General features: G+C 40.7%; 1 long non-coding RNA gene across 1 annotated transcript in view; it reads left to right on the forward strand.

Moving 5' to 3' along the window:
- The window catches only part of LOC131992250 (uncharacterized), a 108,017-nt gene extending 103,716 nt beyond the window's left edge, over positions 1-4,301 (forward strand). Inside the window, exons 3-4 of the long non-coding RNA XR_009396204.1 lie at positions 3,698-3,830; positions 4,007-4,301. This is a non-coding gene — a long non-coding RNA (uncharacterized LOC131992250). The remainder of the gene's footprint in view (positions 1-3,697; positions 3,831-4,006) is intronic.
- Positions 4,302-6,000: the final 1,699 nt, after the last annotated feature.

A 6,000-nucleotide genomic window follows, 5' to 3' on the forward strand; every position in this document is an offset into this window, starting at 1 on the left:
GGCGTGGGGTTGATTGTGGTTTTGGGGACATAAGAGAAGGCTGCAACTGTACTGGACACATAGCCATTTGGGAAAAGCAACTCAGAAGTGTCCCCCCCCCCCCCCTCCCCTCTAAAAAAAAAAAAAAAAAAAAAAAACAGTGTGTGCGATGTCTGTCGGCTTTTCCAAGTGAAATCCAATCGAGCTGGGTCTGAATATTCTCAAGCAAAATGGCTCCAAGTTCAATTACACATTACAAGCCGCATGACAGTTTCCATTGTGCAATACTCAATCTAACAAGACTGCGCTAAATCGGCCAGGCACCCCTGTTCACACTGGAGTCAGTGTGCCGAGACAGGAGGGAAGGGCCCTCAACAAGAGGCCCTCTTAACCACTCTATTATGGTAACACATACCTGTAGAGGAGCAGACACCTGAGACCAAGAGCCAAGCAGCTAGAGGCAACTAGCTAACACTGCTTCCCTCTGGTTGCACCCTCTTGTACTTGACTGTTGTCAAACTGTTATGGTTCTAATGCTTTTGTGTTGATTGTGGGAGTCTGAGTCATGAGGAGATTATCTGGTGGCCCTTTAGCCTTAGGCTCAATTCTTGTAATGAATCCAAAAAAGCCGCCTCTTTAATCTCTGCTTAGAGTACAAAGTTTCACTATCCTGTACACACGTGATTCAGTCTCGATAAATATCATTTTATCATCAGTGACACTTGGCGTCTGAGCTGGTTTGCTGTTTCTGGGGTGTAATTCACTGCTCATCCATGTAACCTCCTTTCCTGTTGGTGGCGGAGAGAAGGAAAAGAGAAGCCCCTCTTCGTAGTGAGATCACTGTGGTGGTGGGAATACTGGAACCAACCCTGTTAAAACTTGAAAACATTCCCTCTTCAAACCACCATGACTGAGTAGATTAGGCCCCCATCCACAGGAAAACAATCTTATTTCCTGAAGATATTTGGGGCGTTTAATTCAGAAACAATGCTGGCTGGCGCACTGAGCCTCTTTTATTGCATGCTTTTTTATTACCATTCTAGGAGTTATTCAAATAAACTAAATGAGTGGTTCAGTGAAACGTGTTAAGATGCACACCAAATACATCGGTGTCAGGCTTAATTATTCCCCCAGATGAGTCTTTTCTTGTGTCTACACCAATTAAAGTCAAGGGAATAGAATCAGAGAAACATGCGTTCCTGTGTACTCGGTATAGCCTTTGTAGAAGCCATGTCATTGATGACACACGGCTATATACATATTTCATTGGGACATGCATATTTTACAGTGTAATCCTTGGCACACCACTGCTTTGTTCACAGTATGTGGAAACTGAAGAGTAGGTGGTTTTCTTTGTGGGTCGTGTTATATCAGCGAGAGAAATATGAGAAAAATCTAAATGTGTTATGACAGTCGGAATCATTTCTGTGGTACTATGAAGTCTTTGATAATCACACAGGAGTCTGCAGGTAGAAAACTGATCTTTACATTGCTATTCATTGTTTAAAACAGGAGTTGATGCTAGAGATGCTGACTTCTTTACACTAATTTTCAAAGAAGGGAGGATGGATCACCTTGTAATCTATATTTGACATTATTATTATACATTGCTGGAGGGATCATTTCTATAATTCAATTTACTGTCACTACACTGGCCTGAAATTAAGTGGCATCTACACTTACTCACAACCCAACGCAAAGTTAGAGGCAGACCATGCAGGAGCCGAGTGAAGCCAAATATGCTTGTGCAGCAAACATGATTGCATGTGGTAATTTCCTGTGCTCCCGTCTGCATGGTGTTGTGGTTGAAGGAGTGATTATACTGTGCCAGAGAAATGCTAATGTATGTGTTCACAAGAGACATAACATCCAGACACAATTAAAAAGCACAAACAAGTGTCAGCCAGTGTTTGTGTTAATAACTGGGTTCAGTGAAAAAGGGAGTGAGAGGGTGAAAGACAGAGGGAGAGAAAGAGAGAGTGCGGTCACAAACACGTGTTGCCTGTGCTCAATGAGAGGAAAGAATGGCAGCACTTATATGTGGAATCCAACTGGAAACAAGGAGGGGAGTTGTGTGGCTGCTGGGATAAATATCGGCTGTTAGGCCATACACCCCCAACTCAAGTGGTTTCGCCCCAAGAAACCCCACCCCAAAAACTGTACCGAGCGTCTAGTCACGGCAAAGTTCACAGGAGAAACTTCAACCGTATCACTCACATCTAATAGCCCTGTGTACTCTGGCTACTCATGCTACCAGCACTTGATCATTGTGTGGCGATAGGTGCCTCTGGTCCTGCTTCCTTTCGACTCAGCCTCATTCACCCGTACAGACAGTAAATATGGAATTCAGTACAACTTTGCCCCAGCAGCTGGTCAAGAAATGCCTGCGGTCAGAGTGGAAACATGAGATTGTGGACAAGTTGATACAAGAATAATGCTGTACTGGGATAACATACGTGACTGACGGGGCGATCAGAGAGCTTTAAATGATTTCTGTATCTTAATCAACACTGAAACGGAAACTGGTTGATGCTTATATATGTCCCCAGTGTTTCCAGGTGTTCATAATCATTTGCAAACGACTGTAGAGTTGTAAGATACACTTGCACATGTGCATGCAGACACACACAGGAGATCTTTATCAACACCTGATTGACCGGTGTCTAATGAGGCTTCTTCTTCTCTGATGTTTTCTTTATTGATCGCTGGCAAGTACATCTTAATTGGTCTAGGTCCTCTGCAGAACCTGAAATCAGTACCTAGTGTAGTCACACATACCTAGGCATGCACTTATACATTTAAATTAGCGTGAAAAGATGTATCATAGCAAGAAAGGAAGAGATGATATACAGACCTGGAATATGTGCAAGCTATTAACCTGTGGTGTTTCTGATTTTAAGTGGTCTGAATTACCTTAGAGTCACATTTTTGTGGGATTTGAGGTGTGATCATGCCAGATGTTGGTGTCTGATCGCCTACGGTAAAAACATGACACAACACGAATCAAAAACAGATCCCTCTCCTTTAAAAACACTATTGCTCATTCATTCAGGGGGAGATCACATATCGTGTTCGTCTGTTGCCAAAACACAAAGTGTCTCAAACTATTCCAAGATTACAGCCTGAGATAGCTCTGCTTATCCATCTGTCACCATACAAAGAATTATCTTTTCTTGTTTAAGTCACTCAGGCTCAACGTCTAATCGGAAGCGCGTGTTTGTGTATGTGTGTGTGTGTGTGTGTGTGTGTGTGTGTGTTTGTGTCACTTCTATACGCAGCACAGCACTCTAAACAGCCCTTGTGTTGAGAAAGATTGTATAGGCCAGAAGCCCAGTCAAAAACGCCTTTTCCACAATGTTACACCCTTCCTTCTGCCTGCATATTTTCATATTGATGTCACTGAATATTAATTGTTTAATAGTCACACTTACACATACATAGCCCTTTTTAAGGAATACTTCACCCTTAAAATAACAATTTGTATATCAATTATTCGCATGTCACCTTGAATTTTTGGAGAAGAAAAAAATTCTAGTCTGTCTCCATGGTAAACAGGGAAATCAAAAATGGCCACAAATGTAGTAAGTCCTTGTATGTGTAATCTGTGTATATATATTGAAGAGAATAGGGGAACAAAGGGGTTTGAACTCAGTATAATCCTTACCAAACACATGCATTTTTCACTGAAATCTTTCTCACTTTCTCACTTTGTCCACAGCTTGCACAGGTGCAATATATGTCCAGACTCACAGCGCACCTCTTTTGGGTTTTGGCCATTTTTGGATTCTCCGTTAACCGTGGAGGGGCACAAGAAAAACAAAGTTTTCTTCAGGAATAAAAGGTAATACAGGGTGAGTATTTGATTTAACATTGTATGTTTATAGGTAAAGGACTCCTTTACTGTTGCAAAAGACACTGTATCTTTACAAATGTGTGAGGAAAAGTGGTGGCCATAGATTTTGAAAGTCAAATACGTGTATTTGTCTGTCTGTCTGTCTGTCTGTCTGTCTGTCTTGTGCTTCTGCAGAATGTACCTGTGTTTGCAGTCTTCGTCCTTTGTCCTCTAGAATCCATGTGCCTTTTGATAGTCTCAAGAACAAGGAAAGAGCTCTTCCTCACAAGGTCAAACGCTTAACTATTACACTGTGCCATCGATGGCTGGTGACTTACAAATCATAAGTATTGATCATGGCAGCGATCATACTGAATGTAGGGCAGACAGTAAAATCATATCCACTTAGGCTTAATAGCCTACATTAAAGCAATTATGCACACAAACTAGGACTGTACGCATATTATGCTGGTCCATATATCTTTTTTTTTTTCTTTTTTTACTTTGCATTTTTTTCCATGCACTTTTGATAATGAATCAAGGTTTTACTTGCTATTGACTGCTTCAGGTGGAACAGTTGTAATTGGCTGGGCGACCCCTCATCAACTCTGTAGCCTTTGTAGGTAACGCTGCTCTAGTCGATGACATAATGTGCTTAAGGTTTTTACTGTATATGTGTGTGTCAATACTCATGTATTTACTAATGACGGTGCAAGCGCCAACTGCTGACCTGCTAATGAAGTTGGTGCATTTGTGAGTCAGTCAACAGGTCAAGGACTGAAGGAGATACTGTCGTCGTCCTCTGAAATCAGTAAAACCATTTTCAGTTTATTTCAGACAAACACTTAAAATTATGGCTGTGGTTTGTGTTTATTGTGTGTGTGTGTTATTAAGGAAGCTTCAGCTGAGCACCTAGAGTCTCTTTTTGTGTACATTTTCACAGATTGTATTATTAGCCATTATGTGGCTTTAACTGATTACATGTTATTTACAAGCCCATCTTATTTTACCACACTTGTATTTGTTCTGGCTACGTAATACACATACTCAAATTGGATACAACTGTACTTTGAATGCTTATTTTCTGTTTTCTATAAGTAGTGTTTACTGAATCACTTAAATTCAGACTGTAAGAAACGTAAAAAAAAATAAAATAAAAAAAGAACAATACAAGAGAAACCCACATCCTTTTTTCTTGTGATCCCATAAGCATCCTCACATACCTCTAATCATCCCATGGCAAACTCCCTCCTAGCACCTACTGGGCTAAAATAAACCATGAAAAGTATTTGCGAATGCTGCTGAAAAAGGTCTGCCCCACATGCATTCACCCCATCCAGAGAGACTAAAGCTCATGTGTATGGAAGCTGGAGCATCATTCATTAAAATTCCAGGATTCCCACAGGCGACAGACAGTGTGATTATAACCTATTGGTGATATATGCAAGTGAACCTGATGACCGTTGGTTCAATGTGTTTCCAATAAGAAAGAAAAAAATGTCCTTTTTTTAACTTGTGGCACCAAAAATTACATTCTAGAAATACTACTAAACTGCATAATAGGAGGTTTAAACGGTTCCCATTTAGCATACTGTATGCAGTACAATAAGACCAACTATATGCACACTTGTCAGAGATTTGAAACGGCTTGTGAAGCAAAACACCCATTTAGAAACTTCATTTTCTCCGCCGTTTTTCACTCTGTTGATTCCATCTTTTGTTTAATAACCACTTTCCCCCTTCTTCCTTTTTATCTGCTTTAAGATGAAACATGCTCATGAAAAATTTATCTCTGTGATCTGCATATGCCGATTCCCCTGATTGGGTTTGCCGTCTCTTGTTTTGAGAAAAGGGGAATGAAAGCAATATCAGGCACTGAGTGAATCTCAATTTCTGCATTTGACAAATGCATTTCATCTCTGCCATGCCAGCGGAAGAGGTTATCAGAGCCAGAGCGGCCTCTACCTAAACCTCTCCATCCACTCCATCAAACAGAAAGAGGGAGAGAGCAAGAGGAGGGCAATGAATATTTAAAGAACTTTAACTGGTTACATTTAATGTTAAACGGATGAGAGCCAAAGCACCAATATATTTGCCTGGGCTTCTCACTATACTTGCAAAGACTTTATAGGGCTTCTAATTTTAACTTCAAATTCTGGGGTTATGATATATGGGCAAAATTACATGCA

This window comes from Centropristis striata, chromosome 2, assembly GCF_030273125.1.
Source record: "Centropristis striata isolate RG_2023a ecotype Rhode Island chromosome 2, C.striata_1.0, whole genome shotgun sequence".
Lineage (NCBI taxonomy): Eukaryota > Metazoa > Chordata > Actinopteri > Perciformes > Serranidae > Centropristis > Centropristis striata.